The 11,928-nt window shown below is 43.5% G+C and overlaps 1 non-coding gene across 1 annotated transcript; it reads left to right on the top strand.

The window, feature by feature from the left end:
- The first annotated feature begins 7,483 nt into the window (after positions 1-7,483).
- On the top strand, positions 7,484-7,614 carry LOC138810263 (small nucleolar RNA SNORA51). The gene has a single exon (XR_011367070.1). It is a non-coding gene; the product is annotated as a small nucleolar RNA SNORA51 (small nucleolar RNA).
- The last annotated feature ends 4,314 nt before the right edge of the window (positions 7,615-11,928 follow it).

Consider the following 11,928-nt stretch of genomic DNA (forward strand, 5'->3'; position numbering starts at 1 on the left):
GTGTGTGTGTGTGTGTGTGTGTGTGTGTGTGTGTGTGTGTGTACGAGAGAGACAGAGACAGAGAAAGACAGAGGGAGAGAGGGAAAAGGAGAGGGAGAGGAAGAGGGAGAGAGGGAGAGCGAGGGGGAGAGAGAGGGAGGGGGAAGACAGGGGCTTGAACTCAGGACCTTGGCTCTGTAGCTAACCTTTTTGCTCAAGGCTAGCACTCTACCATTTGAGCCATTAGCTCCATTTCAGGCTTTTTTTTTTTTTTGTAATTTAGTGGAGATAACAGTCTCACAGACTTTCCTTCCCAGGCTGGCTTTGAATGATGGTCCTCAGATCTCAGCCTCCTGAGTAGCTAAGATTATAGGCATGAGCCACTCAAGCCCAGCTGAAGACACCCCATTTTTAACAGCCTTCTTCCCTCAGGATAGCTTGGGTTTTAGTTCATGGTTGATGTGAATGCTTTATTTAAAGGTAAATTGAGCAGATATGGGTGTCAAGGTAAGGTGATACACCACAGATGAAAAGTAACTAAAAGAAACGAGTGCTCTAGCCAGCCAGAACATTTTAAGAATGGTCACTTGTCCTGTTCGCTCAGTGCTAGACAAAGAAGTGGCTAGCTGATGGCAAAAGAAGAGGGAAACTGTAAAATCACCTGTCTGAAATCCAGGGTATGTATGTGTGCACACCACACTTCAGACCAGGCTGATTTCTCAGTGCAAGTCCTCCTCACCTCAGGAACACCACAAATATGTATATCTGGTCATGCACCAGTGGTATCTCATGGGCTCTAGTTGGTAGGTGTTCTGCACCTTGAATGAACAGTATGCACCAAGGGATATGAGATGATGTTCATGGTTTGACAAAAAGCAACACCAAGCAAAAACCAAAAAATAAAATCCAAACTGATGTTTGGGGGGAAAGCCATAATGCAAAGTTGTAAGCAATCATAATCAGTTCCTGGGTAGATAGTTGATTTTCTTTGTTTTGTTTTTGTCGGTCGTGGGGCTTGAACTCTGGGCCTGGGCACTGTCCCTCAGCTCTTCAGCTCAAGGCGAGCGCTCTACCACTTGAGCTACAGTGCCACTTCTGGTTTTCTGGTGGTTTATTGGAGATAGGAGTCTCACGTCTCACGGTCTCTCCTGCCTGGGCTGGCTTTGAACCGCGATCCTCAGATCTCAGCCTCCTGAGTAGCTAGGATTACAGGCGTGAGCCACCAGCGCCTGGCTAGTTGATTTTCTTTTACAAACTATATTTCCTGGAGGCTTTCTAATAAACTTCTGGTCTTGTTAATAATAAGCTAGGAATTAACTTGAACTTCTTAATGGCCATTTTCAAGTTGTCTACAGCCAAGATTGCTGTAATTTATGAAAATATCTCCATAAAGTATTTGTTAAAACCCTGTGGAATGATTTTGTGGAGGACCTAGTTATAGAGGCACCAGACTCCATAGTCCTAACACAACTTTAAAAGTTTTCCCCTGCTGAGAAGGTGGCTCAGTGGTATAGTGCTTGCCTTGTATGCATGAGGCCCTGGGTTCAATTCCTCAGCACCACATAAGCAAAAAAGTCAGAAGTGGCGCTGTGGCTCCAGTGGTAGAGTGCTAGCCTTGAGCTGAAGAGCTGAGGGACAGCACCCAGGCCCAGAGGTCAGGCCCATGACCGACAAAAATAAATAAATAAATAAATAAAAGTTTTCCCCTTTGAATAGAAAGTTGAAAAAGAAAACTAAAAGTAAAGTATAGCTTTGGGTACTGACTGGAATATTCCAGTCAATATGGTAAAATGAATATTTTACAACAGAAGCAGAAGAGAAAGTATCATGAAAATAATGCCTATGGGAAATCATACTGCTCCCTTCAAAAATATAATATGCCAGCCGGGTCCCAGTGGCTCATGCCTGTAATCCTAACTACTCAGGAGGCTGAGATCTGAGGATCACAGTTCAAAGTCAGCACAGGCGGGAAGTTCATGAATACACACACACACACACACACACACACACACACACACACACACACACACACACGCCAAAAGTAGAGCTGTGGCTCAAGTGGCAGAGTGCTAGCCTTGAGCCAAAAAAAAAAAAAGCTTAGTAACAGTGACCAAGACCTGAGTTCAAGCCCCAGAACTGGTACGCACGTATGCACTCACACAAAGTCTATTTTATTTCCTGCTACAACGCAAGCTCTCACTCAGGCAAGCTGTACACTATGCCTCTGTAGAAGAGTGAGATTCCTTCATGAAGTCCTGTCAGGCTAGAAAAACGAAAACAAGAGCAAGTTGAGCTGAGGTCGAGCACTTGATGATGCCAACACCTCATGAAAAGAAGAAAAGCAGATCTGAGGGTGAGCAGAGGACAGAAAAATGAATATCCGAATACATTAAGTTCAAAACAGGACAAGCCTAAAGAAGACTAGTCTCTGGGACAAGAGCAAATTAAGCAGAGGCTCTATGAATTGGCAAGTTCAAGGTGACTAAGAAACACATGAGGCGTGGCTAAATCTACTCAGATATTTGCTGAGTGTCAAAGTCTCTTCCTCTGCAACAGGTTCCCACTGGCTTTAAAGAAGCAGAATTCTGAAAATATCAGCAAAGGAGCCAAAAGCAATTAATACAAAATGGAGCCTTGGTTATGCACAGACACTACCACTATAAGCTCCAAAAGGAAAATCACATGGGAAAGACTGTCATAACTATTGCTTCAACTCTTAAGTGTAGCAGCCTTGAAACACCAAGCAAGACTAATAAAATACTCAACTATTACTCACTTGTCCAAAGTGAGGTATGGGCCAGGTATGGTGATACAAGCCTATAATACGAACATTCAGGCATTGGAGGCAGAAGAACCCCGGGTTTGAGACCAGCGTGGTGACATAGGAGAGGGGGGGAGGGAAGTGATAAACACAGTGATATACACAGTGATAGAGAGAGAGAGAGAGATACAGAGAGATATGATACATATACTGAGTATTTACAGCTAAGCACTACTGTGTCAGGTGAGGGTAAAAAATTAAAAAAAGGAAGGCAAGGGGCTGGGAAGGTGGCTTAGTGGAAAAGGGCTTGCCTATGCATGAAGTCCTGGGTTCGATTCCTTAATATCAAATAAACAGAAATAGCCGGAAGTGGTGCTGTGGCTCAAGTGGTAGAGTGCTAGCCTTGAGCAAAAGAAGCTCAGGGACGGTGCCCAGGCCCTGAGTTCTAACCACAGGACTGGGGGGAAAAAATGTGGGCAAGGGCAAGGCAAAATGGCAAGGTAGAACCTTTTTTTTTTTTTTTTTAAATCAGACTACATGAATGAGAAGAATTTAAGAAACAAAGGAAAGACTGTATTTTGGAAGAGCAAAAGTGGGGATGGGTACTAAGATCCACAAAGGAAAAATGTTCAGCTGGAAAGTGTGGTGAATCAGAAATGGCAGAGGGAGGTAAACAGAGTTTGCGATTCCAGCTCAGTCTCCCCGGGGGGAAAGGGCAGCCAAAGCCCCACAACCAAATAAGCCAGGCAACCTCCACAGTAACTATCAGAGGTCACGATGGCGTAAGCCCATGGAGCCCACAGACCTCACCTCTGTGGAAGGATGTGGGAGGTCGATGTCTCCCCATGTGACAGGCCAACCTCAGATGAGAAAGCCTTTAGCTCCCCACATCTCAGAGAGCAGCAGGGAAGTGCCTGCCATCCTGTGCCTCCTACTGGAGTCTGTAGAGGAGATCAGATCATTTAGCTGTGTGCAACTAGTCCATTGCACCCGAGAACTTAATACAACCGCGACCCAGGGAACTCTGAATCACCTACCCACAGCATTCAGAGGGAAGAATCTCACCAGAGGTGGACATGGCTCAGCAGAGGTTTTTCCCTTAGAGGCAAACTGAGAGCTCACAGTGGGAACTTGGGAAGAAAGTCCACAACCACCACACAGGTAGAAAGCACAAACTAAGGGGCTTCCAGAGTTATCAGCTCACTGTTGCTGCTTGTCCGGAGGCAGGTATGGGGTGAGAGGTTCTGACTCAAGCAAGCTGAGGGCATCTGGTGGGAGCTATGGAAGCAGCGAGGGGCTTGGTGGTCAGGATCCCCTCCCTGTCCAACGCAGGCAAGCTGAGCGCTTAAAGCAGCGTCAGGATCTCAGGCAGTGACAGACAGGCCTGAGGGATGGCCGTCCTGCTATCCCTGAGTAAGTCCCAGTGCCCCAGGACCACTGCAGAAACAATGCTAAGTCTCCAGCTGGCAGAGTGTTTGGCATCTGGTGGCTTTGAGGGTTTGCTGCTAGTTAGAACTGAAAGCTCTTAGCAAGCTCAGTACTCAGCACCCTAGCTGTTCACTCACATGGACACATCATGGAGACAGCCTGAGAGCTGACCACATGCCACCACAGGAGGCACAAACTTGGCCTGGCCCCTAAGTATCAGCCACGGTTTCTAGCATAACAAGAAGTGAATATCTTAGATATGAGACCCTTGTCCGTTGTATAGCTAGTGAAGATCTCCCAATCTGTGGGCTTTCTATTGATCTTGCTAGCTATGTCCTTTGCCATGCAGAAGCTCTGCAACTTCATGCAATTCCATTTGTCCAACCTTTCTTTGATTTGTTGTGTTTCTGGGTCTCTATTAAGAAAATTTCGGCCTGTGCCAAGGAGACCTAGGGTTTCTCCTATTCCATCCTGTAATGATTTCAGGGTGTCTGTTTTGACTCCGAGGTCTTTCATCCATTTGGAGTTGATTCTGGTGCAGGGTGATATATAAGGATCTAGCTTTAGTTTTCTACAAGTAGTTATCACAAACAAGACCATACTAAAGCTACCAGCACAACTATGTTTATTGCAGCATTATTTACCATAGCTAAGATATGGAACCAACCCAGATGCCCTTCAGTAGATGAATGGATTAAGAAAATGTGGTATATATACACAATGGAATTCTATGCCTCCATAGAAAGAATGACATTGCCCCGTTTGTTAGAAAATGGAAAGACTTGGAAAACATTATATTAAGTGAAGTAAGCCAGACCCAAAGAAACATAGGTCCCATGGTCTCCTTTATTTGCAATAACTAGTATATGTCTGAGACAAGCAGAAAAGGTCAGATAAGTTGATGTTAGGGGAATGAACCCCAAAATAAGTATTCAAATGTTTTTTTTTCCTTTCATGCAATTGTTTCTAACATATTTACAGGATGATTTCTATGTTGCTTTGTATGTTCCTCCCCCATGATATAACCCATGCTTTCACTGTATTTGATATTGGTATAATTTGTGGACGGGAATGGAAAAAACAAATCGTTTAACTAGGGATACAGGTGGACCCATTGCAACAATGAGATGTACAAGTCATTATATCGAAAAACAAACTTTACAACTTTGGTGGGGGTGGGAGGATCAGGTGGGGAGAGGTGGGGAATATGGGAAGAGATGGAAGGGGAAACAAAGAAGAGGCAACAATGCTTGATAAGAAATAAACTCATTATCTTGCCCATGTCATTGTAACTCCTCTGTACGGTATTCTCACAATAGATTTTTTTAAATGGTTAAAGGAGAAAAAAAAGAGAAGTGCATATCTAAATTGAATGCTATGCACAGAAGTGCATAGCTGACCCTTGACCTCAGCTCACATCTAGCACTAATCCATATACAAGACAATACAAGAGACACAGCTACTACTCAACTATAATAGCAGTGTAGGGAGGCCTGACCTGGTACCATATGGACAAAAGTTGGGATGCTGAGCTATCCCCAAGTCCACAGAGAGAAAAATGCATCCCTCCTAATATCTCTAACTAAAACCTAAAAACACTTACTAAAACCTGCATCCAACAAACTGGTCTCAGATGCATAAATCCCAGTGCAGTAACATAAGAAATATGAAAACAAAAAACAAAAGAACAAGGTAGTACCAGGCTCCAGTGGCTCACACCTATAAACCAAGCTACTCAGCAGGCTGATGTCTGGGGATCTTAACTCAAAGCCAGTGCAAGCAGGAAAGTCCATGAGACTCTTATCTCCATTGAACCACTAGAAAACCAGAAGTGGCACAGTGTATCAAAGTGGCAGAGCACTAGCATTTAGCAAGAAGTGCTCAGGAACAGTGCCCAGGCCTAGTTCAAGCCCAATGACTGACAAAAAAAAAGACAGCAAGACACTTCTGAAAGTCAACAATCTCACAGTAGTAGAAAGGAAGAAAGCCCAGAAGAACTCCAAAACAGGATCACAAAAATGACCAATGAAATGAATAAGGACAAGTATGAAGAGATAATAAATTCAGAGAAGAGTAGGGCACTGATGGCTCATATCTGTAATCCTAGCTATTCAGGAGGTTAAGATCTGAGGATTGTGGTTTTAAACCAGCCCAGACAGAAAAAGTCCATGAGACTTATCTCACCAAACCAAACAAAACCAAACCAAACCAAACAAAAAACAGATGGAGCTGGGGCTCAAGTGGTTGAGCAAATAAGCTCAGGGACAGTGCCCAGAATTGGAGTTCAAGCCCCAGCACCACCCCTACACACACACACACACACACACACACACACACACACACACAAACACACACACAGAGGAGAGGATACAAATGAACAGCTGAAAAAACTCAAAGAGAATACAAATAATTATAGTAATAAAAAAAAGAGTACAGGAGGGTTGGGAATGTGGCTTAGTAATACAGTGCTTGCATGAAGCCCTGGGTTCCATTCCTCAGTACCACATAAACAGGAAAAAAAAGCCAGAAATGGCACTGAGGCTCAAGTGGCAGAGTGCTAGCCTTGAGCAAAAGAAGCTCAGGGACAGTGCCCAGACCCTGAATTCAAGCTCCAGGATTGGGGGGGGGGGGGGGGTGGGCCGGGAAGTACAGGATATGAAAAAGACATTGAGTAAGAAATTCAATATAGAAATCCTGAGAAATAAATAAGTTCTAGAAATGAAAAGTTCAATTAATTAATTTTAAAACTCTGTGGAGAAGTGCCACTGTGGCTCAAGTGGTAGAAGCGCTAGCCTTGAGCTGAAGAGCTGAGGGACAGCGCCCAGGCCCAGAGTTTAAGCCCCACGACCAGACCCAAAAAGAACCAACTCTGTGGAAAGTCTCTCCAGTAAAGTAAATCAAACTAAAGACAGAAGATCAGGGTTCAAAGATAAGGTAGAAGTTTATTAGAACAATTAAGAGAAGACATAAGAAAAATAAAAATAAAAAGTGTGAGTGAGATATGGAAAAAAAACCCACTGGAATGCTATTAAGAGCCCAAACTTTAGAATGATGGGCATAGAAGAAGAAGATGTGGAAGCTAATGGCTGGAAAGTGTGTTCAACAAAATAAGAGAAAATTCCCCAAATCCTGCAAAGGAAACAGCCAACCAGGTACTGAACACTTTCAAGATACTCAACAGTAGACCAGAAGACAACCATTGCAATATGTATTATAGTTTAAATAGTAAATGTTCAGAACAAAGGAATACCAAAAACTGTAAGAAAGAAGAGCCAAGTCACATGGAATGGTAAGCCCATCACAATAATGGTATAAGGCCTCCTGATGCTTACCACAGGCTGTGTTCTTACACTAACTGTAAGAAAGAGGAGGCAGAGTAAACTTGCTTCATATACACCTCAGCCCAGGCCTTGGGCCTAGTCTGTATTGTGAATGGGGAGACACTGGCTAGGGAAAAATAAAAACAGCAGCCTTCTCACCAGAGACCTTAAGAGCAAATAGGACATGAAATGATATAGTTGAAGAGCTGAAAGTAAACAACTGTCAACCTAGATTGCTCTACCCCCCCAAAAAGCCAATATTCATAACTGAAGGACAAATAAGAAACATCCATGCTAAATAAATCTCACTTTTTTTTTTTTTTGCCAGTCCTGAGGCTTGAAATCAGGGCCCGGAAACTGTCCCTGAGCTTCTTTTGCTCAAGTCTAGCATTCTACCACTTGAGCCACAGCACCACTTTCGGCCTTTTCTGTTTATGTGGTACTGAGGAATCGAATCCAGGGCTTCATGCATGCTAGGCAAGCACTCTGCCACTAAGCCACATTCCCAGCCATCTAACCTAATTTATGACTTAAAAGAATCCTACACACAAAAAGAAAAGATAAACATAACTAGAAAAATGGAAGAAAATAAATCCAACCAGATGGGGAAATAAACAAATGAAGAGTAGTAAAGAATCAAACACTACAAAAACAACAAAATGGGGGCTGAGAAGGTGGCTCAGTGGTAGAGCGCTTGCCTAACATGGATGAGGCCCTGGGTTCGATTCCTCAGCACCACATAAGCAAAAAAGAAAAAAAGCCAGAAGTGGCGCTGTGGCAAAAGTGGTAGAGCGCTAGCCTTGAGCTGAAGAGCTGAGGGACAGTGCCCAGGCCCAGAGTTCAGGCCCCACAACCAGACCCCCCCCCCCAAAAAAAATGGCTGGATGCCAGTGGCTCACGCCTGTAATCCTAGCTACTCAGGATGCTGAGTCTTGAGGATCCAGGTTTGAAGCCAGCCCAGGCAGGAAAGGCTGTGAGATTCTTACCTCCAATTAAATACCAGGAAACAGGAAGTGGCACTGTGGCTCAAGTGGTAGAGGGCTCGCCTTGAACTGAAGAGCTCAAGGACAACGCCCAAGCCCAGAGTTCAAGCCCTATGACTGACCCAAAAAAAGAAAAAAAGCATAACTCCATCATGTGTTGCCTATAAGAAATGGCAAAAATAAACATTGGCTTAGGGTTAAAGGATGGGAAAAAAACTACAAGCAAATGGACCCCAAAAGCAGGCAGGAGTGTCTGCACTCTTTTTTTGTGTGTGTGTCCGGTCGTGGGGCCTGAACTCTGGGCCTGGGCACTGTCCCTCAGCTCTTCAGCTCAAGGCTAGTGCTCTACCACTTGAGCCACAGCGCCACTTCCTGCTTTTCTCTTTTTGCTTATGTGGTGCTGAGGAATCAAACCCAGGGCCTCATGCATGCAAGGCAAGCGCTCTACCACTGAGCCACCTTCCCAGCCCTGCACTCATTTTTAACAAAGTAGACTTCAAACCAAAATGAGTCAGAAGAGACAAAGATCATTTCATATTAATAAAGAGAACAATCAGTCAAGAGGAAATAGCAATTAACAACATCTATGCACCAAATTTCAGTGTCCCCAACTGCATTAAACAAAGTACTAGATTTAAAAGCACAGGAAGAACTCCAACACAATGACTGTGGGAGACTTCAATACCCCACTCTCACAAATAGACAGGTCATCAAAACAAAACCAGAAAAGAAACTCAGAATTAAATGGCACCATAAAGGAAGAGAAGGGGCTAGGAAGGTGGCTGAGTGGTAGAGAGCTTGCCTTGCATGCATGAGGCCCTGGGTTCCATTCCTCTGCACCACATAAGCAAAAAAAGAAAAAAGCTGGAAGTGGCGCTGTGGCTCAAGTGGTAGAGTGCTAGCCTTGAGCTGAAGAGCTGAGGGTCAGTGCCCAGGCCCAGAGTTCAGGCCCCACGACTGGACCCCAAAATAAATAAATAAACAAACAAACAAATAAGTAAATGAAAAGAAATAGAATTCAACAGCAAAAGAGGCTACAGGGCGGGCACCAGAGGTTCATCATCCTAGCCTGTCATCCTAGCTATTCAGGAGGCTGAGGTCTGAGGATTGTGTTTCAAAGCCACCCTGGACAGGAAAGTTTGTGAGATTTTTTTTATATCCAATTAATCACCAAAAAGCTGGAAGTAGGGCTGTCGCAAAATAGCTTACGGATAGCGCCCAGGCCATGAGTTCAAGCCCCAGTACCAGCACAACAAAAAAATAAAAAATATATGTGCTCATACCAAGGGCTGGTTTTTTGTTTGTTTGTTGCTGTTATTCTTGTCTTGGTGATACACAGGACTGAATTCAAGGTTTCCTACATGGACAATAAACACTCTGTGAATGCGAACTTTATTTTTAGTACTATCATGCTAATTTCCCAGGCTGGCCTCAAACTTGAAATCCTCCTGGCTCCGTTTCCTAAGAAATCCTAGCATTACAAGTTTTTACCTAAACCTTGCCCAGCTCATCAAAGTTTGTTTTATGGTCATTAATAAGAAAACCAACAGAACAACAAAATGATTCCAATCAGACACAGAAATGGATTTACATGTAGTATATAAAAGAAAAGGAGGCTAGAATCATGAGTTTGAGACCAGCCAGGGCTACATAATGAGATCCTATCTCAAAAATATCTCAAAAAACATATAGTTGAAGAAATAATCAGGTGAGCCTCAAGCTCAGGAACAAATTGGATGGCTTACACCTATAATTCTAGCTACTCCAGAGGCTGAGCTCTGAGGATCATGGTTCAAAGTCAGCCCAGACAGGAAAGTCTGTGAGACTCTGTTTTTTGTCTTTTTATTTATTTTATTTTATTGTAAAGATTCTGTACAGATTCTGTACATGAGTAAGGTAATGAGTACATTTCTTGTCAAGCATTATTACCCCATCCTTTATTTTTTTCCTACTATCCTTTACACCCCCCTCAGTGAGACTCTTATCCCCAGTTAGCCACCAGAAAAAAAATAGAAGTAGAGCTGTGGCTCTACTTCTTGAGCTTTTTTGCTCTAGGACAGCACCCAGTCCCTGAGTTCAAGCCCCATAGCCAACTGAAGAAAGAAAGAAATCAGAGTCCAAATACACATCAAAATATGGTGGCTCTGTCAGGTCCCGGATTCTGGGTTCTATCTCTTTCATCACCTCAGAAGAAAGCAAGAAGACTTCCTAATTGATCAGTTCTAAAACATGAATATGTTTAAGAATCAAGCTGTAGGGGCTGGGAAGGTGGCTCAGTGGTAGAGTGCTTGCCTTGCATGCATGAGGCCCTGGGTTCGATTCCTCAGCACCACATAAGCAAAAAAAAGCCGGAAGTGGTGCTGTGGCTCAAGTGGTAGAGCGTTAGCCTTGAGCTGAAGAGCTGAGGGACAGTGCCCAGGCCCAGAGTTCAAGGCCCATGACTGGCCAAAAAAAAAAAATATATATATATATATATAATAAAAATAAAAAAATAAAAAAAGAATCAAGCTATATTAAATAATAGCTTCCCACGTCTTATCCCAATTTAAAAAATGCTAACAACACCACTCATAATAGCAAAAAATAAAACATGGAAAGAACCTAAATGCCTCACAATATATGAACAAACTGACACATTCATAGAATGAAATATCATAATAAATAGGAATAAAATAAACAACAGAAAGAACTATCAAACCATACCCAACAACATGGTGAGCCTCACATACAGGTCCTCTCTCACCAAAGCTCCTCTAGCTACTGCCAGAGCCAAATATCCAAACTTCCAGCCACAGTGTGGCACTGTCCTCTGAGGAGACCAACCAGTCCATTGCAGGTTGGGTCATTTCTTCCCTGGAAAAGACAGAAATTCATCTGGCTGGGATGGCATGGATACTGAATATACATTTTCCTTCCCAGATCTCAATGTCTGTAGTCAAGATCGAAAGTATTCTAGCTACTAAAATAAAATGTCTCATAGCCAAATGGAACCAAAAGACTCACTGTGCTGGCTACAGCCATGGGCATGAAAACTATGTGATTGCTGATCCTATTAGATATCGTATCACCAAGAGGCCAGTGATGAGAAAGGAGGTCCTTTTAAAGAAGTGGCTAGGGAGGGGAGACCAGCTAGCAATAATATCCTGTGAAGACAGAGCATCGTCTACTAGCATCACATAACAGCTGTGATATTTTACTATGTTCACAGAAATTGGAATGACTCCCTTGCCTTCACCCCAACCCCTACTTGGGGAATTAACACTTCCTACTCTACAGCACTGAGCATTGTGAACACACGGGTCCTTATTCCCAGTGCTAGTGGCCCTTCCACCCCAGACACAGTAGAAATCCCATGGAGCTTTAAGCCATGGCTGACACCAGTCATGTGAAAATTCCTTTTACTCAGAGACCAAGAGTCAAGAAGGAAAGGGGGAAAAAGTAGATAGGCAGATCTGTT

This window comes from Dipodomys merriami, unplaced genomic scaffold (genome assembly GCF_024711535.1).
Source record: "Dipodomys merriami isolate MVZ:Mamm:240054 unplaced genomic scaffold, mDipMer1.0.p SCAF_5, whole genome shotgun sequence".
Lineage (NCBI taxonomy): Eukaryota > Metazoa > Chordata > Mammalia > Rodentia > Heteromyidae > Dipodomys > Dipodomys merriami.